Here is a 26,830-nt window from a genome sequence, read left to right on the forward strand (position 1 = left end):
TTCCTGCCCCTACACTGAGGAGATACACCTAGAGAGTTAGTCACAGCAAAGACTGGTCCAAGACATCAGGCCTCTCCTGCCTCCATTTGAAGGAAAAGATGGGCAGGCGCCAATGCAAGAATTCCCCCAACAACTTGAAAGGCAACGTGACATCACCAGGATCCAGGAATCCCGAAATGAGAAGTCTACACCCTAATCCAGAAGAATTAGAAGAATTCGACTCAAAAGTGAATTTTATGAAAATAATAGAGGACCTTAAACAGGAGGTGAAAAACTGCCACAACCAATTAGAGATTACAAACAAAAAGGTAGAGGAAATGAATAAATCTCTCAAAGATACCCAAGAAAACCAAGAGAAACAAGAAAAAGTAATCAAACAGGTAAGGGAAACGGTTCAAGACTTGAAGAATGAAGTGGAAGTAATAAAGAAAACACAAACCGAGGGAAGGATGGAGATGGAAAATTTGAATAAACGAACAGGTACTACAGAGACAAGTACCACCAACAGATTACAAGAGATAGAAGAAAGAATCTCAGACACTGAAGATACCATAGAGAAAATAAACACTCTCATCAAAGAAAACAGCATAACCAACAAATTCTCATCACAAAACATTCAGGAAATCTGGGACACAATAAAAAGACCAAACCTAAGAATAATAGGGATAGAAGAAGGAGAAGAAGTACAACTCAATGGTCCAGAAAATATATTTAATAAAATTATAGAAGAAAACTTTCCCAACCTTAAGAAAGATATTCCTTTGAAGGTCCAAGAAGCATACAGAACACCAAATCGACTGGATCAAAAAAAAACATCTCCTCGTCATATAATAATCAAAACACTAAACATACAGAATAAAGAAAGAATATTAAGAGCCGCAAAGGAAAAAGGTCAAGTTACCTATAAAGGTAAACCTATCAGACTTACACCTGATTTCTCTATGGAAACCATGAAAGCCAGAAGGTCCTGGATAGATATACTGCAGAAACTACGAGACCATGGATGCAAGCCCAGACTACTATACCCAGCCAAGCTTTCGTTCACTATAAATGGAGAAAACAAAGTTTTCCAGGATAAAAACAAATTTAAACAATACGTAGCTACAAATCCAGCCCTTCAGAAAGTAATTGAAGGAAAATCACAAACCAAGGAATCCAACAATGCCCACAATAACTCAGACATCTAATGACCCTTCACCAGCACAACTTGAAGAAGGGAAACACACAAACTCTACTACCAAAGGAAAGAAAGAAAGAAAGGAAAAATGACCGGAGTTAACAACCACTGGTCATTAATATCACTTAACATCAATGGACTCAACTCACCTATAAAGAGGCACAGGCTAAGAGATTGGATACGAAAACAGGATCCAACATTCTGCTGCTTACAAGAAACACACCTCAACCACAAAGACAGACATCTACTCAGAGTAAAGGGCTGGGAAAAGGTTTATCAAGCAAACGGACCTAAGAAACAAGCAGGTGTGGCCATACTAATTTCTAAGAAAGTTGACTTCAAACTAAAATCAATCAAAAGAGATGGAGATGGACATTTTTTACTCATAACAGGAACAATTCACCAGGATGAAATCTCAATCCTGAATATATATGCCCCTAATATAAAAGCACCCACTTATGTAAAAGAAACGTTACTAAAACTCAAGGCAGTCATCAAACCACACACACTAATAGTAGGAGATTTCAACACTCCTCTCTCACCAATGGACAGGTCAATCAGACAGAAACCTAACAGAGAAATAAGAGGATTAAGGGAGGTAATGAATCAAATGGACTTAACAGACATCTATAGAACATTCCACCCAAATAGGAAAGAATATACCTTCTTCTCTGCAGCTCATGGAACCTTCTCGAAAATAGACCACATACTCGGTAACAAAGCAAACTTACACAGTTACAAAAAAATATCGGTAACCACCTGTGTCTTATCAGATCACCATGGATTAAAGTTAGAATTCAACAACAATGCTATCCCCAGAAAGCCTATGAACTCATGGAAACTGGACAGTCAACTACTGAACCTCACCTGGATCAAGGAAGAAATAAAGAAAGAAATTAAAGTCTTTCTTGAATTCAATGAAAACGAAGACTCAACATACTCAAACCTATGGGACACTATGAAAGCAGTGCTAAGAGGAAAATTCATAGCATTAAGTGCCCACTTAAAGAAAACGGAGAAAGCACACATTGGAGACTTAATAGCCCACCTGAAAGCTTTAGAAAAAAAAGAAGCAGACTCACCTAGGAGAAGTAGAAGACTGGAAATAATCAAATTGAGGGCTGAAATCAACAAAATAGAAACACAGAAAACAATCCAAAGAATCAATGAAACAAAAAGCTGGTTCATGGAGAAAATCAATAAGATTGATAAACCCCTATCCAAACTAATCAAACGGCGGAGAGAGAATACGCAAATTAACAAAATTAGAAATGAAAAGGGAGACATAACCACAGACTCAGAGGAAATTCAGAGAATCATTAGATCTTACTACAAAAACCTGTATGCCACAAAATTGGAAAATGTTATAGAAATGGACACTTTTTTAGATAAGTACCATATACCAAAGTTAAACCAGGACCAGGTGAACAATCTAAATAGACCTGTTAGTCGCGAAGAATTAGAAGTTGTTATAAAAAACCTCCCCACCAAAAAAAGCCCAGGTCCAGACGGCTTCAATGCAGAATTCTACCAGAACTTCCAAGAAGACCTAATACCTATACTCCTTAATGTATTTCACAATATTGAAACAGAGAAGTCATTGCCAAATTCCTTTTATGAAGCTGAAGTTACTCTGATACCAAAACCACACAAAGACACAACCAAGAAAGAGAACTACAGGCCAATCTCACTCATGAACATCGACGCAAAAATACTCAATAAAATACTGGTAAACCGAATCCAAGAACACATTAGAAAAATTATCCATTATGATCAAGTAGGCTTCATCCCAGAGATGCAGGGCTGGTTTAACATACGAAAATCTATCAATGTAATCCATCATATAAATAAACTGAAAGTAAAAAACCATATGATCATTTCATTAGATGCTGAAAAAGCATTTGACAAAATTCAACATCCCTTTATGATAAAGGTCTTAGAGAGATTAGGAATACAAGGGTCGTTCCTAACTATAATAAAAGCTATTTATAGCAAGCCGTCAGCTAACATCAAATTAAATGGAGAGAAACTCAAAGCTATTCCACTAAAATCAGGAACACGACAAGGTTGTCCACTCTCTCCATACCTCTTTAATATAGTGCTTGAAATTCTAGCAATAGCAATAAGACAACATAAGGGGATCAAAGGGATTCAAATCGGAAAGGAAGAAGTTAAACTTTCATTATTTGCAGACGATATGATAGTGTACATAAGCGACCCCAAAAACTCCAGCAAAGAACTCCTTCAGCTGATAAACACCTTTAGTAGCGTTGCAGGATACAAGATCAATTCCAAAAAATCAGTTGCCCTCCTATACACAAAGGATAAGGAAGCAGAGATGGAAATCAGAGAAGCATCACCATTCACGATAGCCACAAATAGCATAAAATATCTTGGGGTAACCCTAACCAAGGAAGTAAAGGATCTATTTGACAAGAACTTTAAGTCAATGAAGAAAGAAATTGAGGAGGATACCAGAAAATGGAAGGATCTCCCTTGCTCTTGGATAGGGAGGATCAACATAGTAAAAATGGCAATTCTACCAAGGGCAATTTATAGATTCAATGCAATCCCCATTAAAATCCCATCAAAATTCTTCACAGATCTTGAGAGGACAATAATCAACTTTATATGGAGAAACAAAAAACCCAGGATAGCCAAAACAATCTTATATAATAAAGGATCGTCTGGAGGCATTACCATCCCTGACCTCAAACTCTATTACAGAGCCTCAGTATTGAAAACAGCTTGGTATTGGCATAAAAACAGAGAAGTCGATCAATGGAACCGAGTAGAAGACCCTGATTTTAACCCACAAACTTATGAACACCTAATTTTTGATAAAGGAGCTAAAAGTATTCAATGGAAAAAAGAGAGCATCTTCAACAAATGGTGCTGGCAGAACTGGTTGTCAACGTGTAGAAGAATGAAAATAGATCCATATCTATCACCATGCACAAAACTCAAGTCCAAATGGATTAAAGACCTCAATATTAGTCTGAACACACTGAACCTGATAGAAGAAAAAGTTGGAAGTACTCTACAACATATGGGTACAGGAGATCACTTCCTACGTTTATCCCCAGCAGCACAGACATTAAGGACAACATTGAATAAATGGGACCTCCTGAAACTGAGTAGCTTCTGTAAAGCAAAGGACACTGTCACTAAGACAAAAAGGCAACCCACTGACTGGGAGAAGATCTTCACCAACCCTGCAACAGACAAAGGTCTGATCACCAAAATATATAAAGAACTCAAGAAACTAAACTTTAAAATGCTAATGAACCCAATAAAAAAATGGGGCACTGATCTGAACAGAGAATTCTCAACAGAAGAAATTCAAATGGCCAAAAGACACTTAAGGTCATGCTCAACCTCCTTAGCGATAAGGGAAATGCAAATTAAAACAACTTTGAGATACCATCTTACACCTGTCAGAATGGCTAAAATCAAAAACACCAATGATAGCCTTTGCTGGCGAGGTTGTGGAGAAAGAGGCACACTCATTCATTGCTGGTGGGAATGCAAACTTGTGCAACCACTCTGGAAATCAGTGTGGCGATTTCTCAGGAAATTTGGGATCAACCTACCCCAAGATCCAGTAATACCACTATTGGGAATATACCCAAGAGATGCCCCATCAAATGATAAAAGTATCTGTTCAACTATGTTCATAGCAGCATTGTTTGTAATAGCCAAAACCTGGAAACAACCTAGATGCCCTTCAATGGAGGAATGGATGAAGAAAGTGTGGAATATATACATATTAGAGTACTACTCAGCAGTAAAAAACAATGACTTCTCGAATTTTGCGTGCAAATGGATGGAAATAGAAAACACTATCCTGAGTGAGGTATCCCAGACCCAAAAAGAGGAACATGGGATGTACTCACTCATAATCGGTTTCTAGCCATAAATAAAAGACATTAAGCATATAATTTGTGATCCTATAGAAGTTAAATAAGAAAGTGAACCCAAAGAAAATCATATAGTCATCCGCATGGAGAGGGGGAAGTAGACAAGATTGCAGGGCAAAAACTGGGAACTTGCGGGTGAGGTGGCATGGGGCAAAGGGGAAATGGGATGAGAAACATGAGAAGGGGAGGATGGGAGTAGTTCGGGGGATTGGGATGGTTGGGATATAGGAAGGATTGATACGGGAGCAGCGAAGTATATACCCTATCTAAGGGAGCCATCTTAGGGTTGGCAAGAGACTTGACTCTTGAGGGGTTCGCAGGTGTCCAGGAATATGTCCCCAGCTGGTACCTTGGGCAACTAAGGAGAGGGAACCTGAAATGACCCTATCCTATACTGATGAATATCTTGCATATCTCCTTAGAACCTTCATCTGGCGATGGATCGAGGTAGAGACAGAGTCTCAATTTGGAGCAACGGTCTGAGCTCTTAAGGTCCAAATGAGGAGCAGAAGGAGGGAGAACATGAGCAAAAAATCAGGACCACGAGGGATGCACCCACCCACTGTGACAGTGGAACTGATTTATTGGGAGCCCACCAAGGCCAGCTGGTCTGGGACTGAATAAGCATGGGTTGATTCCGGACTCTCTGAGCATGGCAGACAATGAAGGCAGATGAGAAGCCAAGGACAATGGCACTAGGTTTCGCTCCTAATACATGAACCGGCTTTGTGGGAGCTTAGCCTGTTTAGATGCTCACCTTCCTGGAAGTAGACAGAAGACCTTCGTCTTCCCGCAGGGCAGAGAATTTGGACTGCTCTTCAGTATCAAGAGGGAGGGGGAATGGTGTGGGGGGAGGAGAAGAGGAGTGGGGATAGGGGGAGGGAAGTGGGGGGAGGGGGCAATATTTGGGAGGAGGGGAGGGAAATGGGAAACGGGGAGCAGGTGGAAATTTTAATTAAAAAAGAATAAAAAAAAAAAAAAAAGCACACAAAAAAAAAAGTAACACATAGACAGAAGAACCTCCCACACCACTCACGTTACAACACACACAAAAATTAGTTTGAAATGTATAATTCTTTAATATATGAGTTTTAAAAAAAGAAAAAAGTACCAAAAAATCTTGTTAAGGTCTTGAAAAGGGATATGTGCATCTTTCAGGGGTCACTCTGCCATGGGGATAAAATAACTGTTTTATAAACAGTTTTATTTTTTAAAAAAATCAGAAAAAAAATCAAAAACATAATAAACTTCATTTTAACCTTGAAAAAATTTTAAAAAAAAGAATCAGAGGACATAAAAGTTAAAGCGTCTGAAACTTTTTTTTTTCCAAATTTCAAGATTTAATGGAGAACAATAAATGACATCAATAGAACAATTCCAACAGTTTTCCGATGCCTTAAAAGTGGGTGGTAAGCTTGGAACAGGTACTTCAGCAGGAGCAATACAACATGTTCTAAGATTATGGAGGTGAGAAAACATGTTTGTTAGTTCAAGATGCCGTGTGCACAATACAACAGTTTCCAGGACAGAGAGGACAACAAAACATATAAAGAATAAATCCAAGCTGCTTAACTTTCTACAATTCTCTTGAGTAGTAAGCCCAGGCCACCCTTGGCCACTTGCAGGGGTGTCTTTTTTTCTTTATTCTCAATGTGAACACTCGCTCCTTGGGTCACCAGTAATTTTGCTTCTTCCACTCTTTCCTCATCACAGGCTAAGTGTCCTTGGCTGCTGCCCGGTGCATTGCTGTAGCCTCATAATGGTCCTTAGCATCTGGATCAGCTCCACCTTCCAGTAACATGGCAGCAATCTCATGCCTATTTTTTGAGGCTGCATAATGGAGAGGAGTGCAGCCATTTTGATTGACAGCATTCACTTGTGCACCTTTCATCAGAAGGGCCTTTACAATCTCATCCCGGCCAGCAGAAGCAGCAATATGCAGAGGAGACCAGCCTGCGTCATCTTTATCATTCACCGGCACGCCAAGTTCCAGCAAGAATTCAACAATTTCTGTATGACCGGCTGAGCATGCCCAGTGCAATTCTATTCTGCTGTCCTGATCGGTTCTAGTAGCTAGAGACTGATCGGCCAAAATGCTCTCCTTCAACTCATCCAGCTTCCCGGTGTAGGCCAAGTTGCAGACCATTACGTTAGACACACTCCCCTCCATTTCGCCTTCCCAGAATCTTCCAAGCGTCTGAAACTTTAAACTTCTAAAAGCTTCTTGACAGTGGGCTGAGCAATCATCAGGGTGCGACACCAAAAGATACACCCTAGAGAAGGAGAAATATCTGCAAACCCTTCATTTGATAAGGCAATAGGATAACTACCCAAAATGTATAAGGAACTCGGCACAAACTAAGACAAATAACTTAATTTTAAAAGAAGCCAAAGAACCTAAATAAGCACTTTTCCAAAGAAGGAATGCAAACATCCTTCAGATATGTGAAAAGGTACTCAACATCATTACTCACCAAAGAGCGCAACTTAAAACCAAAGGCAAGATCTCCATACATGTATCAGAGATGCTGTAACAAGAAGGATAAATATTGTGGAGAGGATTCCAAGAAAAAGGCACATCTGGAGTTAGGAGAACTGTACATCAGAACAGCCATTACTGCAAATAAGAAGGAAGGTCCCCAAAAGATTAAAGGTAGAATTGCCGCAGGATCTAGCAACCCCACTTCTGGAAATATGTGCAAAGGAATTAAAGCTGCAAATAGAAATGCCTGCACTTGTACCTGGTGCAACATCACTGACAGCAGCCAAGAAACACAAAGTGCTCACCAAAGATGAACGGATAAAGATGATGCTGAATATATAGTATTCAGTGTGAAGGAAAAAACAAAACCACTGTTCTACCATTTGAACCACACGGATGAACGTGAAGGATAGCATGCTAAATGAGAAAAGCCAGCCTGCTGGGGAATCTTGCTTTCAGATGTGTGACTTTTGTTACACTGCATTTGTTTAACTCTGTGAAGCTCTGTTAAAAACACCTGGTGGTCCTAATAAGCTCTGAACAGCCAATAGTAAGGCAGGAGCAAGGATAGTGGGGCAGCAGGCAGAGAGAATAAATAGAAGCAGGCAGAGAGAATAAATAGAAGGAGGCCCAAGCACAAGGAGAGCAGAACGGAGAGGAGGACACTAGGGGCCAGCCACCCAGCCACCCAGCCACCCAGCTACACAGCCACCCAGCCACCCAGCCACCCAGCTACACAGCCACCCAGCCACCCAGGCACCCAGCTACACAGCCACCCAGCCACCCAGCCACCCAGCCACCCAGCCACCCAACCACCCAGCCACCCAGCCACTCAGCCACCCAGCTACACAGCCACCCAGCCACACAGCCACCCAGCCACACAGCCACCCAGCCACACAGCCACCCAGCTACACAGCCACCCAGCCACCCAGCTACACAGCCACCCAGCCACACAGCCACACAGCCACACAGCCACACAGCCACCCAGCCACACAGCCACCCAGCCACCCAGCTACACAGCCACCCAGCCACACAGCCACACAGCCACACAGCCACCCAGCCACCCAGCTACACAGCCACCCAGCCACACAGCCACACAGCCACCCAGCCACCCAGGCACCCAGCTACACAGCCACCCAGCCACACAGCCACACAGCCACCCAGCCACCCAGCTACACAGCCACCCAGCCACACAGCCACACAGCCACACAGCCACCCAGCCACACAGCCACACAGCCACACAGCCACCCAGCTACACAGCGAGCCACGGAGAAAGAAGTAAAGTGTGATATACAGAAGTAAAAAAGATAAAAGTCCAGAGGCCAAAGGTAGGCAAGATAACTTAAGATAAGAAAAGTTGGCAAGAAGGAAGCCAAGCTAAGACCAGGCATTCATAACAAAGAATACGACTCTATGTATGATTTATTTGGGAGCTGGGTGGTGAGCCCCCCAAAAGAGTCTAAAAAGTAAACAGAATAAAATACCCCACAATACCAGCCTAGAAAGGCAAATACCAAGTGATCTCACTTGCATGAGGAATCTAAAATGTGGCAGGTGGGACTTGAGCAGAGGAATGGGGCGTGTCGAGTAAAGGGTATAAAATCTTAGTTACACTAGAAGGGCGATCTCGAGATTTACTGTACAACATGGTGACTATGCTTAATGATATATTATAGGTTTAAAAACTCTAAATATTCTAATTATAAAAAATGTGCCGGGCGGTGGTGGCGCACGCCTTTAATCCCAGCACTCGGGAGGCAGAGGCAGGCGGATCTCTGGGAGTTCGAGGCCAGCCTGGTCTACAAAAGCTAGTTCCAGGACAGGCACCAAAGCTACATAGAAACCCTGTCTCGAAAAACCAAAAAAAAAAAAAAAAAAATGTGATGTAGGCTAGAGATGTAACTCAGTGATAGGTCCTAATACAGGCAAGGTATTGGGTTAAATCCTCAGCACTGCAAAATACGTAGTAACATTTAAATATATCAAAATATATGAATGATAAATATAGCAGATATATTTAAATGAAACATACAAACAAGTATATTAGATGGCTTACTTTAATTATTCCATAATGTGTATGTATGTATGTATATATATATATGTAATACATCATATGTTTTAATCTGTACCATTTTCATTGCCAATTTTACCTTAATTGACTGGGAAAGGATGGAGGCAAAACTACAGAAACAATAACCTGGCAGCAGTAGTGTGAAGGATCAGCAAAGAGGGCTGCTTTTAGCAGTTCTGCTGCAAGAGCGTAAGTTAAGTCTCCAACTTGGGGACGATCTTAGCGGAAGACACACATAAACATTCCTCCTTGTGTTGTTAGGATGGTAAGAACAACAAACACAATCACTGGCTGAGCCACGAGTCTTCCCTCCCCCTCTTTCTTCTGTCTCTTCCTCTCATCCCTTCCTAAGAGAGATGAAATGTCTAGTCAGTCCAGAGTAGTGAGGAGTAAATGGGTTTATGGACTGAGAGAGACAAGGATATTAATTTGAAATTGCACCTAAAAGTCCTTGAGATCAAGCACAAAGTGAGATGCAGAATAATCTATAAATACACATACAAAAGATTGGTCCACAAAGTAGAATTGATGCTGTAAATTGCTCGTAATTTCAAAAGCATTAAGCCAGTGTCAGTATGTATTTCATACCAGTTAAACACCAGATCAATAAAAAAACACATACATACATAAAGCAAAGGTAAAACTTCTCCTTGTATTGCTATACAGTGAAATGAATATACCATATTTTTAAACACATGTAATTTTGTTTGTTTGAGACAAGGTCTTGCTATGTAACTCAAATGGGTCTCCAACTCCTCACCCTCTTATTTCAGTCCACAAGTCCTGAATTTGTAGGCATGTGCTGCCAACCCTGTCTTAAATTATACAATTTTTTAAGCGGTACTTAAGGAATCAGGTAAAATTTCCTGCTCTGTGAGATAGAATTAACACTGAATCTTGTTTAGAATATAACAAAAAAAGTTGCTAAGAATTAAAAATAACCATAGATTTATGCAAAATCAACAAGAAACAGTAGAAAAGCCCCCCCCCCCCGCAAATGTCCCCTTCTTAGATTGGAAAAACAGTTAAAGACAGCAAAGCACACAATACACATCAGGCAGGACTCAGAGAAATATTCCATCACCAATTTTAGCAACACAAGCAGAAAATAATTAATACCAATCCTATATTTACACAGAAACAGATGCTATTTATGAACACATTTTTAGGAAACCAGAATAGAATTCCATTTATTGAAACAAAACAGCTATATTTTTATTTCTTTTAACATATTTCCTCCAAAGTAAAACAGCATTTAAAAATGTGGCTTGGTCCACACACATCTGAGAAGACAAATGACCTTCTTCTAAAGGCCAGAGATGAAATGGATGAACGCCATCATCTACCCAGCCAAAAGCAATTACCCTTATCTGCTACAACAAATGAGAACAGCCACATCACATTCCACCCTGCCCAGACAGGGACAAAAGCATGCAAAACTATATGAATTATATAACAAAAAAATAAGGCAAAGAAGAAGCTGCCTACATATCCCAATAAAAACACAATACTTCAGAACTAATCATACATTCCAAGAGCTACAGGTTAGGGCAGAGAACATGTTTACCACATGAGGACCTCAGATCCAACCTTTAGTACTTTATGTTAAACATATTCTGAATAGCCCCCAACCCTCTGCTGTGGGTGAGACCTTCAAAGGAATGGGATCCATTCTCAGGACTAAGTTGTGTCAGATAGAAAAGGGAATCTTTATAGATTTAATTAAGGTCCCCATCATTTGGCTTTATGCTAATGCAGAGGAAGATAGTATCTTGAGTGGACTTAAGTTAATCAGGGAAATGGAATCTGACTAGAAGCAACAAAAAAAAATGTGTTAATCTAGAAAAAAAAGTAGTCACTGTATTCTGAGCTGCCTACGACAGGAATCATGAGGCAAGACCTGAGAGGGACCTCTGGTTGCGTAGATAGGGCCTAGCCACCAGCTAGAAAGCAAACAAGGACTTCAGTCATAAAGCCAGGAGGGATGCTGGATTTCACCAACGCCCATGCCACGGTTGGTGCCTCAAAGGTTAGCTTTATCCACCATGACCAGAGGAACCATTTCCTCTGAAGGGGACTTATGACCCACAGAAACTGCAATGATTAACTTTTTATTTTAAGCACTATGTTTTCTGTAGTTTGTTAAACAGGAAATTCACCCTATCCAAAACACTCCTCTCTCTTTATGGACCACCTGCAACAGAAGTTTATTAACTCAGGATGGCGGGACAGCTACTGCTTCAGAGCAGAGTCAGGCTACAGTGAAGATGTATAAAAAACAGGAAGATCTGTGACAGGAGGGTGGACAATGAATTTAACCACTTTGCTCTTGAAGTGGCAGCTGAAAACCTGGTTACTGAGAGGTGTAGGAAAGAGGTCAAGTTTGAAAGACACCTAAAGGTTGAGTTATGACAGCGAGTGGAAGAACAGAAAGGACACTGGCTTGGGCTCACTGCATGAGTGGAAGGTCAGAAAGGACACTGGCTTGGGCTGTTTGGGTGCGCTGCATTAGAGAAGGAAGAAATGTGAGTAACAAAAGGAGTTTTGAGGACATGAGCATTGATATTTTCTAGAACATACGGAGAAGATGCAGAATAATGAACACAACATCACGAACCGTGAAGACTGGAACACCATTGAGGGCATGAATGCAGACAGAACCAGCAGGGGGCACTGCAGAGCTTAAGTGGTGAGGAAACAGAACGTGGCTCTTGTACCTTCATTTTGAAGATGGCAATAAATCTTTTTAACAGTGGTCACCAACAATTGTTTTAAATGAGAAAATATGAATTTATAAAAGGATAAAAATATTTCCACTATACTATTTTTTTAAGTTTTCAAAACAGAGTTTCTCTGTGTACTCACTTTGTAGATGAAGCTGGCCTTGAACTCAGAGAAGCCACTGCCTCTACCTCCCAAGTTCTGGAATTAAAGGTGTGTGCCACCCCACCCAGGTATACTTCTTTAGGTATGTCTTATTTCTTATTTTATGTGTATGGCTGCTTGCCGTCTGTATGTCTATGAACCATGTGTGTGCCTTTTGCCTGAAGAGGCCAAAAGAGGTTGTGAGATTCCCCTGGAAATGGAGTTACCGACAGCTGAAAGTCACATAGGGGTGCTGGGAACCAAACCCAGACTCTCTGAAGAACAGCCAGCACCCTTGACCACTGAATCATCTCTCCAGTTCTCCACTATATTTATAATGATCCTTGAACTCTACACTACTTGGAAAGATGTGAACACAAAACTGGGTTCTGATTATAGCTTCCCTATATGATTTTTTTTACAACTTGAAACTGTCTCACAAACTTGATGATTACAGTTGCCATTGTTTACAGAACCACAGTGATAGAAAGCTGTGGAACTCTCCAGCAAGATAAGAAATATATTACAGAATTGCTATACAAATGACAGAGGTGCATCTTTCTGCTTTATGTGACATTTTTAGAGTTTGTCTGCTGATGTCATGGTTCACGGGACAATGAATATGCCTGACAACCAGAACCAGCATATCTTGACCTTTACACATTGCTCACTGTTTGGATGAGATAAATTTTTGGGTGGAGTTAGAGAGGTGCTGGAGGTAAAACTCAGTACCTCACACATATTGAACAAGTGATCTGCCACTGACTGTTCCCAACCCCTATCACTGTAAATTAAGTTAAAACAAGTCAATTATTTATGGCAGGTGCCCCTTCAGAGACTGTATGTCCGCAGAATGGAAGGAATATATCTCTCTAGATATATGCTGAAAAGTCTCATATGCCAGGAGCTAAATCCTTGAGATACAGGAAGAAACGTAAGTGCCCTCTGATTTCTCAATTCCTTCGATCATGCAGTTCATGACTCCTCAACATTCCATGCCAGCTAGTTACAATGCCCATGCCAGCTAGTTATAATGCCCATGCCAGCTAGTTACAATGCCCATGCCAGCTTGTTACAATGTCCATGCCAGCTAATTACAATGTCCATGCCAGCTAGTTACAATGCCCATGCCAGCTAGTTACAATGTCCATGCTAGCTAGTTACAATGTCCATGCCAGCTAGTTACAATGTCCATGCCAGCTAGTTACGATGTCCATGCCAGCTAGTTACAATGCCCATGCCAGCAACTAACAACGCCCATGCCAGCTAGTTAAAACGTCCATGCCAGCTAGTTACAACATCAACGCCAGCCAGTTACAATGTCCATGCCAGCTAATTACAAGGCCCATGTCAGCTACTTACAAGGCCCATGCCAACTAGTTACAACGTCCATGCCAGCTAGTTACAAGGCCCATGCCAGCTAGTTACAATGCCCACAACAGCTAGTTACAATACCCATGACAGCTAGTTACAATGGCCATGAAATGCAAAACAAAAAAAGTTCATGCGATGTAAGCTCAGCATTAACCCACTTTCTTTTGTTTTCTACATGGTCCAACATTTATTTCTCTGAATATTAGTATATTTCCCAGTCTTACAGAGAGAGTATATGTGATCACAGCACCACAAAAAAACAGAGATCTATTTGAATTCCCAGGAGACAAAGAATGTAGAGATGAGCTAAGCCATCCAAGTTTCTTCTAAAGGGCAAACATCAAGCCATCACTCTCCACTAATCACTACTGAGTCCTAGGCTGAGGGACAGATACGGCAATAAAAAGGACACAAGACAGAGGACACCCAACAGAATCTGGACGGAAGAGGAAAGAGTCAATATGTGTGCCTCATCTTTCCTTTCATTCGCATGTGAACCTAGGCCTTAGATTTTCATTTCTCATAAGAAATAGACTAAAGAGAGGTGAATTGGTAGAACATGTATGATGCCCCCCACGAAGAATGGAATTAAATCCTTGTGAGTTCCAATCATAAAGACTATTATATGTGTTTCAAATTTCAAAATTATCTCAAGTTCACTGTTAAACTGATTTAAAGCACTTCTAACCTTTATCCAATAACTCTGACTTAAGTTTTTTTCTTGAAAAAATATCCCCAGCAAAATCCTAATAGCATCATTTATAAAGTTCAAGATTTAAAAAATAATAAAAATATGTAGTAGAAGTGAATTTTATCATAAGTTACAGAACATGGGGAAATAAGATCTTACAAAGCCATTAATAAATGTAGACATTTATTTATGTCTAAAAAGACATCTGTGGCAAATGTTAAATGATCACAATGACTTAACCACGTATGCTCCAATCAGAAGATGCACAGGAAAACATGAAGGGATCGCAGCAGCTGTTTGCTCTAGATAACAAGATAGAAGACTACTTTCTTCTTTACGTCTTTATTATCATATTGTTGTCAAACAATCCTCCAAAATGTGTGATTCAATCCGGAGACCTTTTCATCTTATTCTACCCCATTAATTAATCATTGTTAAGTAGGAAAGAAAGAAAAAGCGTTCTTAAAAGAAACAAGGACGGGCTCAGTTTACCCGGGGGTTTCATACCAAAGATGATGATACAGGCACAACACAGTCTTACCAAAGTGTCAGAGTCACAGCGAAGGAGGTGCGGCCACGTCCTCATGCATGGTGTATGGTGCAGACACAGCTGGCAGCACTATCCATACATCACTATGGTATCATGGAGCACACAGCATTTTAAGGGACGTGGGGACAAAATGAGACGCTGTGTTGTAAGTAGGACTGTGAAAACCATTCCTGTCCTCATTCCTTTCCGTATCTCTCTTCAGCTTCTTCAGAACGCTACCAAGAAGAATGGCGGCTTCCCCAACAAAGGTATTAGGCGAATGAAGACATTCACAACCGAGGATTTCTGTACTTCAAAAAGGGGAGATAAGCTTTGCAAGAACTGTAACTCTTGCTTCTTCTCATTCCTTAATGAAGGTTTCAAGCAACTTATAAAGGAGCAAAATGGGAGGATTATAAGGAAAAGTACAGAGGGTAAGCCTATTGTAGGCAAAAATATCCATGCAGGAACTATTCCCAAATGTGCCAGAGGTATAAAATGTAATGTGCTTCTTATTTCTCATTTGTATTCATATTTAATTTTGCCAGCAACTTAAAAAGCTTTCTTTTTAAGCTTTAACATCGAAGATTATTTGGTGACTAGATTTAAATGGTACCTACTTGCCTTGCCTTGGCAAGGAGACCGGGAACACATGACAATCAAATGGACCCATGCTCCCCAGACTGTGTTCTTAGCTAAGGAAGAACAAAGTGACTTGATTCTGAGCTCAGTGTCAGAGGAGAGCTTTCTAGCTAGGCACTTGGAAGCAGCATTTTCTGACACCGTCATGCAGTGAAGCACAGTGATAGGTTTCTGCGACTTAGGCCAGCCCACCAATCACACCCCTGTACTCTGGTAACAGTGCCCGATCTTCTCTTTTAAGAAATAGCTACACCTCATCAAGGAATAAGGTACTGGTCAAAGCAATTTGCCCAGTCATCAAGACCAATCAATGCCCTCCTTTCTCTTGAACTTTTGGTTATTCTTACATGGGGAAAGAAAATTTTTCTTTCCTATATCATTTAGTAGAGTCTATGCTGGTAGAGGAATAAAAACTAATTAGAAGAGAATGAATATGAAGACATGACATCACACACCTGCAATGCCCACAAAGAGGCAGAGGCAGAAAGATCGCAAGTTGGAAAACAGCATGAGCCATGCATAGACGCCCTGAAATAATAAATACATAAACAGGGTAAGGATGAGGATAAATCAAACTGTGTTTGAAATTTTCCACTTAAAAAAAATTTTTTTGTCTGAAAAAGTCAATATTTTTTTCACATGTTTTCTTTCTGAGCCAGACCACTAACAGAAACAAAGGGCCACAATACAAACACTTAGCCCCTAGTATTTTAGCAGGATGTATGTCATCATGTCTTAGGTAAGCCATAGCACACATTAAGAGCTGCTTCCCGGCAGCAAGATTTAGAAAACTTGGAAAGCCTATAAAAGTGCTCCCTACTCTTGCTTACATATTAGATGACAGGCGTGGGTCAGGGTCTCTAAGAGGCCTTTGCCGAGATGGAGAACTAGGTGTCCACAGGCATGCACCCACTCCCCTGTCTTGCACCCGCGAGACTGATCTTCGTGGTTCATAGCAAAGGGTTTCTTGCTTTCTGCCTTCTAGTGGGGCTGGGTGCTATGGTTAAGATGTGTGGCTGTCCCCACCAAAACCCTGAATATGGCAATATTGAAAAGTAGTTTTCTCCTCATGGTAAGTGACTGAGTCACGAGTATTCTCATGAATGGATTAATTCTGTTCTCATAGCATGGGCTGGTCCTCAGAGGAACGCATTTGTTAGGTGAGGGTTTGTCATAGTAAAGAGGACCCCAGCCTTCTCAAGGCTATTGATCCCAGCCGAGCCTGTGGTCTCTTCTGCACAAGCTCTCACCACTGTGAGGCTCATGCGCTGTGAGGCCTGCCACAGAATCTGGCTGCAGACTCATGGTCTTACCGGATCTGTAGGCAGATGAATCTCTTTTCTTTGGGACTTACCCAGCCTTGAGAAGTTTGGTATAGCAACTAAAACATCAGACAAGGGGAAACAGGACAAGAAATCAAAGAAAGAAAGATGGATGAAACAAAGTATCGTGTTCCCTCAGCCACAGCATGCAGAGATGTTGTAGTCTGAAGAAGGCTGCTGTTTCCTTCTCTCCAGGGCTGTTGGCTCTATGGCTGAGCTCAGGCCCTAGGTCCCATTATTACTCCATTTTCTCGCCTTGAAGTAGGCCGTACTAAAAGCCAGGTTACTGCATTATACCCTGGGGTTCCTTTCCTTCCCAGGCTTTTCTAAAAGGGTCATTACAAATAAATTGTCCCAGAATAATCCTATTTTGAGTGGTATTTGTTCCCTGTTGGGCTCAGCCTGATCCAATCCTTTTTACATTCTGAATCATAGACTATATGAAGTCAGGAAATTTAAATTTTTAAAAGACATGTTACTTGTTTAAATATACTTTAATATATGCTCTTATATATTAACTATATATACTTAAATATATGTTTCAATCAATTTTTGACTATCTGAGTGTGTCCCATCTGGAGGCTGTGGGAGAAATAAAGGGTGCATCATGGTTAGACTAGTGTAGGAGGGTATGTGACCATCATGGTTAAACCAGTGTAGGAGGGCATGTAACCATCATGGTTAGAGTAGTGTAGGAGGGTATGTGACCATCATGGCTAGACTGGTGTACGAGGGTATGTGACCATCACGGCTAGACTAGTGTAGGAGGGTATGTGACCAAGGCCAATATGCACAAGAAGCAAATCAAAGCCACAGTACTTTCCTGCCTTCCCAGTAAAAACTCAGACATGCAAGTTGTGCATCCATGCATGTGGCAAACGTGCATGCTCCTCCAAACATAAAAGTGCATTTCAGAGAGAAAACAGGGCCATCTGAAGCACGGCATCACCCGTGGGTGTGGTTGAACTGAGTCATTGAAGCTCCTCTCCTTCTGGCTTTTGATTGCCAGTCCTAGTGGCAGAGACTGGTTCTGAGTAAAGTTCCAGGAGACCATGTACGAATAAGTTTGTCATCTTCTGTGTGATCACAGCCAACAGGCAAAGGAGCAATCCATTCACCGTGCTGGCTTCTTTCCCACTGGAGGGCATTATATCTGTCCCTCAGTGTGACTAAAGCCAGGTACCTACTCATTAACACAGCACCAATACTCCTGACAATGCCAGCACCACTATATCTGACTGGCCAATAGCATTTCCCCAGAAAAAAATCTAACAGACATTTAAAATATGGCATACACCATTTTTTTGTTAAACTCATTTAAAAAATTCAAAAGCTTAGAAATATTTTCATCTGTATTCTGGAAGGTGACAGACCACCAAAGCACTCTTTCATAGCTTATGATTTAACCTTTTTTATTTATAGAGCAAAATATATTTATAAGTAGGTTAAGACCCTTAGAACTTTCATAATCATCATGTTAAATATTGAATTGCTGATTTCTCTTCCTAGCTCAATGTTAAATTTTCTTAAAAAATGTAATATTTGATAATAATCCATTTTTCTTAGTTATTCACATATTTTTTCAAGATTTCAGAAAAGAAAATCACTGGATATATCATGAGATAAGATACTTTGACACCATAACTATATTCAAACACAGGCTCCCAAAGTTAATAAACTACTATCAAAAGGAATGTGTACTATGTAACTTTTGTTCAAAGATTTAGGTAATGTTACACATTCATTTCTTTAAAATTCTGTTAAAAAATATGCTTCGTACAGGCTGCTAAATAAAAAACTGTTGCTAAGGAACCAATTTTCACTGGTAAGAAATAACTGAAAATGTATTTGAACTCCGGGGGTTTTCATGCTCCAACTGTGTATGTGCCTCGGCAGGAAAACAGGTAGCAAGCATCTCTTCTGGGACCGTAGGGAATGAGTTTGAAGGGAAAAATCCCTCTTTGAAACAAGCTGTGTTCTTCCTTTACAATACGCAGTATCGATGAAGGCTGCAACCAAAGGGAAACTGAATTCTTTATCTTTCTTCCCAAATCCCAACCAGCTCTTCAGTATAAATGGTTTCTCTCTGCTGGTGTACATATTATATTTGTCAGGGTGCATGTGTTAATTGGTAGAATAGTGAGTGACTGGGGGCCTCAGGTACCTGATATAATTTAACCATAAATTTGGCCAGAAAGTACTCGAATAATGAAAGACCTTTCTTTGTAGTGGTTCTCAGCAACAGCTCAATTGTTCTGGCAGTTGGTTTGTTTCATTTCCGCCTAGTCTTGGTGGGAACTCATCAAGGAGTACACACTTGAGGCAAGCCGCCTGCCCCAACCTCCCGAGTGCATGACTCAACGTTTAAATGCTTTTGTATTTAAATGTATTTACACCGTGGCATCTTAAACACAATGAAACGCAGAAAAGAAGTAACAGCCTTTGGTTGCCTCACCTCCCTGTTTTCAGAGGACAGAAAGGAGGCAAAGACAGTTGGCCACCTGCTATCAATACCCGCCTAATCAAGACATGAATGAACACACTAACAACATACATCGTGATTCTTATCCATTAACCTGAGTTTTAACCGTTGACCAAAGCATGTATCTTTGTTAAATTCAAGTCAGGAAGCCTAAAAAAAGAACAGAGCTAAGAAAAACAAGCAAACAAACAAAAAACAGCTAACTCAGGACCATCTCAATCTTTAGTAGTTAAGGAGAAACGTGATAGTTTGTAAGAATGTGCCCTGATGGCCTGGATATACATGTAGATTGTGTGTGTGTGTGTGTGTGTGTGTGTTGTAATTTTGTTTTAAAAACTGAAGATAAAAGAAAATACACACTTAAATGTGTATATGCACATTTTCAAAAAACAAAACAAACAACTAAAAGACAGGTCAGAAATTAAAACAAAATAATTCCCTAGAATTGGGGAGACCAAAGCTAGGTGGGTGGAAAAGACACAACAAAACTTCTCCAAGTGTGTGCTCTATGTATCTTAGGTGGTTTTGAATGTGTAGGCATACATTTTATACATTTCAAAAATTAAAGCAATAGGGAAAATTACTTGCCTTTTCAAAACAAAGCTGCGTATACAGCAAACTGGAAATACAGCCAAACAGGGAAATGAGTATTTAGGATAAATCCAAAGCATAGTGTATTATTGCCCCCTTCAAAACACATTAAGATTCAAAGTAACCACAAATACTAAAAATTTTATAACTAGTAAGGAGTGATTACTTATGTCAGTTTTTAGGAAATAGGGATTTTGTAAGAAAATACATATTATAATTTAATAAGCCACAATGTACTTGATTATAATTAACTCATAATTTTTTAATCTACCCACAGAAAGATCTAGAAGCTGCACAGTCATAACAATAAGCATTCTCAGATCCAAGTCCTACTCTCTGAAGCTGTGTTCTAGTAAAGGCAATGCCTCTTACAGCCCGGTGATCTGGGGTCCCTGGTGAAAGCAGTCAGTGCCCTTAACCTCTGCGCCACCTCTCCAGCCCCAAACAAAGCTGACAGTCTCTGTAGAACATGCTTGGAGGAACACGGTTTTAGGGGAAAGCACAATGAAGATGTTCTGGGCCATTCCTTCCCCTTTGTTATATATGAGGGGAAAGATTTAAAGACGGGGCACGGGGGTATCTTCAGGAAGCCTCAGTCAATAAAGTGCTTCCCACAAGCATGAGGCCCTAGTGCAGATCTCCGGAACCCACACAAAAGGCCAGGCATAACATCTGAGAAGCAGAGACAGGAGAATAGATAGTTAGACCTGCCACCCCCACTCCTGGCCAGCCAGTCTAAGCAAATCAGTGAATCTCCAGGGTCCATGAGAGACCGTGTCTCAAAAGATAAAGGTGACGAGCAGTCAGGAAGCCCTTGGCTTTGTCCTCTGGCCTACACATTGTCACATGTATGCACACACCCTGATACACATGTGCGCATATGCATTGAACACACACACACACACACAAATAAGAAACAAAAACAAATCCCTCTTTAAAATCTGACTGCACTTGTCTCTTGGCAAAAGAAGTACACAACTAATTGCTTTAAAATGCACACACACAACTTGGATCGCAGAAAATTCAAAGGGGAAAACAGTGAACAGTGGGCATGTCTGCTCTGTCCCACAGACCTCAGCACTACAAAAGGAAGGCTGGGATTCTTTCAGTGTTACTGGCCACGCCTTGTGCTGTGAGAGCTGTGTAATAGACTCAGTTGAAATGTGGCAGCTGGAGGCCAGCTTCCAGTTCCTGCTCCAGTTCTGTCGGCGCAGCTTTTGTGTTTGATCCAACCATATTCCATTCCACCTGCCACTTAGCCTTTCTGGACCTCTTTTCTGAAACCCAATGCTTCCAGCTATACATGCCGTGATGATTGCTTCCAAATGCACAATGAAGGGCGTCCAGAGGGCGGAGACGGCCAAGTTCTACTGCATAGGCAGAGGCCACGGTTGTTTGATTTTGCCATCATACAGGGTAACTGTTTAGTCATTTTACGAATCTCTTCACATCTTTGCAAAGGCCACATGGAATGTCCCTCCTTCACAGCTTGCTAATGTTTATTAAGTGCTTCTTAATCCACAGATCACATTTCTTAGGGCTAAATCGGCTCAAGCGGCTTTAGCCTCTCGCTCCTCCTGAGCTGATTTGTCTACTCCAGCGAATGCCACATTCAGAGCTTGCAATCTACCTCCCAATTAAATCCTTATTACCTCGCTTAGAATGAAAAGAAAAAAAAAACAATGCTGAAGTGCACATTAAACTCGTGAGTGAGGTTCTACCGTGTCATTAATCAGTGTGGAATAAAACAGAATATATGTGCTGTGGCTGTCAGGATCCCCGGAGGCTCTGTAAACCTGCAAATAGCCGGTTCCTCCCAGTAGGTTTATGTGGAATTTCTATGTGTGGATACCGGCCTGGGAGTTACTTCTGTAGAATTTCTGCAAAGAACCATGTCACAGTAATTTGGGAAGAAGTATGTGGGGATTGTTGGAATCTCATTTATCGCAATGACTTGGTAGATGTTACTCTGCTATTAGATCAAGGCCTGTTTACATCCTGAAGGCAGGAAGCTCTCTCCCAAACAACTTCTGGATTGAAAGTGGCCAATTCTCAGCATCTAGTGTGTTACTAGAGTATAAAACTCTGTGTGTGTGTGTGTGTGTGTGTCTGTGTGTGTCTGTGTGTGTACTACTGGGTATTGAATTTAAGGCCTCCTCCATGCTAGGCAAATGGTCTAACACTGAACTGTATCCCCACCATCTGTTTCTTATTTTGAGACAGGTTCTAAGTTATCTAGGCTGGCCTTCAAGTTACACCGTAGCCCAGGTTGACCTTGAAATTGCAATCTTCACTCTCCACCTCCTCAGGACTGGGAATAAAGGTGTATATCACCACTTGCACCTTAATTTTGATTGTGATTGATACAGGGCCTCAGGAAACCCAGGCTGGCTTCAAGTTCACTTGGTAGTTGAGGGTGACCATAAATTTCCTGCCTCTACTTCCAGAACTCTGAAATTATAAGATTTTGCCATGCCCAGTGTATGTGGTCAGTGCCAGTATCAGTGCTGAAGACTGAACCCAGGAATCTGTGACCACTAAGCAAGCACCCAGCTAACTGAGCTGCATCTCCACTCATCCCCCAGCTTAACTTCTTGATAAGGCTTCAAATTCGGAGAAAAGCTCCTCAATTGACTTAGAAATTTAAAGAACATTAGAACAGTATATCCTTGGGGAAAAATACTTGGTAGGAAGTTGGGACACTCTAAGTTTGTGCAGGTAGAAGCAGCAGCAAGGGTTCATCACACCCCACATTGATGTAGAGCAGAGAACATTTACCCCCATCCTCCTTGGATAAATGGGTACTCTTGCCAGCTGATCTTTATAGGAGCTCCATGTGCCAGTTTGTCACATGTTACTTGTTCGTTCAGAGATGTGTCGGCCATCCTGGGCTCACAGGCCTTAGTTGAACCAAGGAACATTTTATCTACGTTGTATCAACATGGCAAACACACAATTAACATCTCGAACCTATGAGGTTACAGAGGTTGTTACTCCCTATAAAGAGGGCAAAATATATGTTCAAAAATTTAAGTGAGGCAGATGCGAAGGTCCAAGCATGAAACAGTGAAACGCACACTGAGAGTAGATCGTCCCACTACAATTAAATCAAGTAGGTTTTTTGGTGGCTGGCCTGCAGAGTGGTAGGCCTTTTTTTGGCAAGGTCCCTGGTGAACGGGGAGCCTGGTCCTGTCCCTGAAGACCTTCCTGAATGGAGAGAGTGTTCTTGGCCCGCAGCGGGACCCAGGAAATGAAACGGGAGCATTCCCTGACCCCCTTGTCTCCCCGGTCATTCTGCGGGGGCTGCTCCCCTCTGCTGGGGCTGCTCCTCCTCTGCTGCGACCTCTCTCTCCCTGGCCCATCCCAGCTTGCACCCAGGGGCTTCCTTCCTTCTCCCTCCCTTCCGCGGGGCCACGGGATCACCCAGTTCAGCCTGTTTGGGGGCTGGGTGGGGTGCTCGGAGCAGAGGGCAGCGGGAGTTTCTTTGTTTTGGTGGCTGGCCTGAAGAGTGGTAGGCCTTTTGTTGGCGAGGTCCATGGCGAACGGGGATCCTGGTCCTGTTCATGAAGACCCTTCTGAGTGGTGAGAAGGAGCTTGGCCCACAGCGGGAGCCAGGAAACGGAGCAAGAGCATTTTGTAAGCGGGGTGGGGAGGGGGGCCTCTGGCCAGCAGGGAAACCTGATCCTGTTTTAGAAGACACATTAGAGAGCATCAGTAGGAAGAGATGGGCAGGCGCCAAGGCAAGAATTCACCCAACAATCTGAAAAACAACATGAAAATACCAGAACCCAATGATCTTACAACAGAAGGACTTGAACAACCTAACACAGAAGAAATGAAAATATTGACTTTATGAAAGCAATAGAGTCCCTTAAACATCATGTAAAAAATGCTCTTATAGAAATGGATGAGAAGTATAACAAAAAGTTTGAAGAAATGAGTAAATATGTAAATGATACCCTGGGAAACCAAGAAAAAACGATCAAACAGGTAATGGAAACAGTTCAAGAATTGAAAACTGAAATGGAAGCAAGGAAGAAAACACAAACTGAGGACCAGCTGGATATGGAAAATCTAGGTCAACAAGCAGAGACTACAGAAACAAGCATAATCAATAGAATACAAGAGATAGAAGAAAGAATCTCAAGATTCTGAGGACACCATAGAGAAAAAAAAACGCACTGATCAAAGAAATAAGCAAAGCCAACAAATTCTCATCACAAAACATTCAGGAAATATGGGACACAATAAAAAGATCAAACCTAAGAATAATAGGGAAAGAAGAAGAAGAGTTACAGCTCAAAGGCCCAGAAAATATTTTCAACAAAATTATGGAAGAAAACTTTCCCAACATAAAGAAAGATATTCCTTTGAATATTCAAGAAGCATACAGAACACCAAATAGACTGGATCAAAAAAAAATCCCCTCACCATATAATAATCAAAACACAAAACATACAGATTAAAGAAAGAATATTAAGAGCTGCAAAGGAAAAAGGGCAAGTAACTTATAAAGGTAAACCGATCAGACTTACACCTGACTTCTCTATGGAAACCATGAAAGCCAGAAGGTCCTAGATAGAGGTACGGCAGAAACTAAGAAACCATGGATGCGAGCCCAAACTACTATACCCAGCCAAGCAATCATTCACTATCAATGGAGAAAACAAAACATTCCAGGATAAGAACAAAGTTAAACAATACATAGCCACAAATCCAGCCTTAGAGAAAGTAATAGAAGGAAAATCACAACCCAAGGAATCCAACATTGCCAACACTGCCCACAATAACTCAGGCATCTAGCGACCCTTCACCAGCACAACTCAAACAAGACAGATACACAAACTCTACTACCAAAAACAATAAGAATAACCGGAGTAAACAACCACTGGTCATTAATATCACTTAATATTAATGGATTCAATTCACCTATAAAAAGGCACAGGCTAAGAGATTGGATACGAAAACGGGATCCAACATTCTGCTGTTTACAAGAAACACATCTCAACCACAAAGACAGGCATCTACTCAGAGTAAAGGGATGGGAAAAGGTTTTTCAAGCAAATGGTCCTAAGAAATAAGCAGGTGTGGCCATACTAATTTCTAACAAAACTGACTTCAAACTAAAATCAATCAGAAGAGATTGAGATGGACATTTTATACTCAAAACAGGAGCAATTCATCAGGATGAAGTCTCAATCCTGAATATCTATGCCCCTAATATAAAAGCACCTACTTATGTAAAAGAAATATTACTAGAACTCAAGGCAGACATCAAACCACATACACTAGTAGTAGGAGACTTCAACACAACTCTCTCACCAATGGACAGGTCAATCAGACAGAAACCTAATAGAGAATTAAGAGAATTGTTGGAGGTAATGAAGCAAATGGACTTAACAGACAACTATAGAATACTCCACCCAAATAGGAAAGAATATACCTTCTTCTCTGAAGCTCATGGAACCTTCTCGAAAATTGACCACATACTCGGTAACAAAGAAAACCTCCACAGATACAAAAAAAAAATCAGTGTCCACCTGTGTCTTATCAGATCACCAAGGATTAAAATTAGAAGGCAACAGCAATGCTACCCCCAGAAAGCCAACAAACTCATGGAAACTGAACAATCAACTATTGAACCACACCTGGGTCAAGGAAGAAATTAAGAAAGAAATTAAAGTCTTCCTTGAACTTAATGAAAATAAAGAGACATTACTCAAACCTATGGAACACGATGAAAGCAGTGCTAAGAGGAAAGTTCATAGCACTAAGTGCCCACTTAAAGAAAACAAAGAAAGCATACATTGGAGACTTAACAACACACCTGAAAGCTCTAGGGAAAAAAAAGAAGCAGACGCACCCAGGAGGAGTAGAACACTGAGGGCTGAAATCAACAAAATAGAAACACAGAAAACAATCCAAAGAATCAATGAAACAAAAAGTTGGTTCTTGGAGAAAATCAACAAGATCGACAAACCCCTATCAAACTAATTAAACTAAAGAGAGAAAACACACAAATAAATAAGATCAGAAATGAAAAGGGGGATATAACCACAGACACAGAGGAAATTCAGAGAATGATTAGATCTTACTACAAAAGCCTGTATGCCACACAACTGGAAAATACAAAAGAAATGGACATTTTTTTAAATAAGTACCATATACCAAAGTTAAACCAGGACCAGGTGAACAATCTAAGTAGACCTGTTAGTCGCGAAGAATTAGAAGCTATTATCAAAAACCTCCCTTCCAAAAAAAGCCCAGGTCCAGATGGTTTCAATGCAGAATTCTACCAGAACTTCCAAGAAGAGCTAATACCTATACTCCTTAATGTATTTCACAATATAGAAATAGAAGAGTCATTGCCAAATTCCTTTTATGAAGCTACAGTCACCCTGATACCAAAACCTCACAAAGACTTAACCAAGAAAGAGAATTACAGGCCAACCTCACTCGTGAACATCGACGCAAAAATTCTCAATAAAATACTGGCAAACCAAATCCAAGAACACATTAGAAAAATTATCCATTATGATCAAGTAGGCTTCATCCCAGAGATGCAGGGCTGGTTCAACATACGAAAATCTATCAATGTAATCCATCATATAAATAAACTGAAAGAAAAAAACCATATGATCATTTCATTAGATGCTGAAAAAGCATTCGAGAAAATTCAACACC

The 26,830-nt window shown here is 40.9% G+C and overlaps 1 protein-coding gene and 1 pseudogene across 11 annotated transcripts in view; both read right to left on the bottom strand.

The window, feature by feature from the left end:
- The window catches only part of Adam22 (ADAM metallopeptidase domain 22), a 243,642-nt gene that overhangs the window by 146,985 nt on the left and 69,827 nt on the right, over positions 1-26,830 (bottom strand). The window lies entirely within an intron of this gene.
- On the bottom strand, positions 6,447-7,364 carry LOC130866748 (26S proteasome non-ATPase regulatory subunit 10-like; annotated as a pseudogene).

Source organism: Chionomys nivalis, chromosome 26 (assembly GCF_950005125.1).
Source record: "Chionomys nivalis chromosome 26, mChiNiv1.1, whole genome shotgun sequence".
NCBI lineage: Eukaryota > Metazoa > Chordata > Mammalia > Rodentia > Cricetidae > Chionomys > Chionomys nivalis.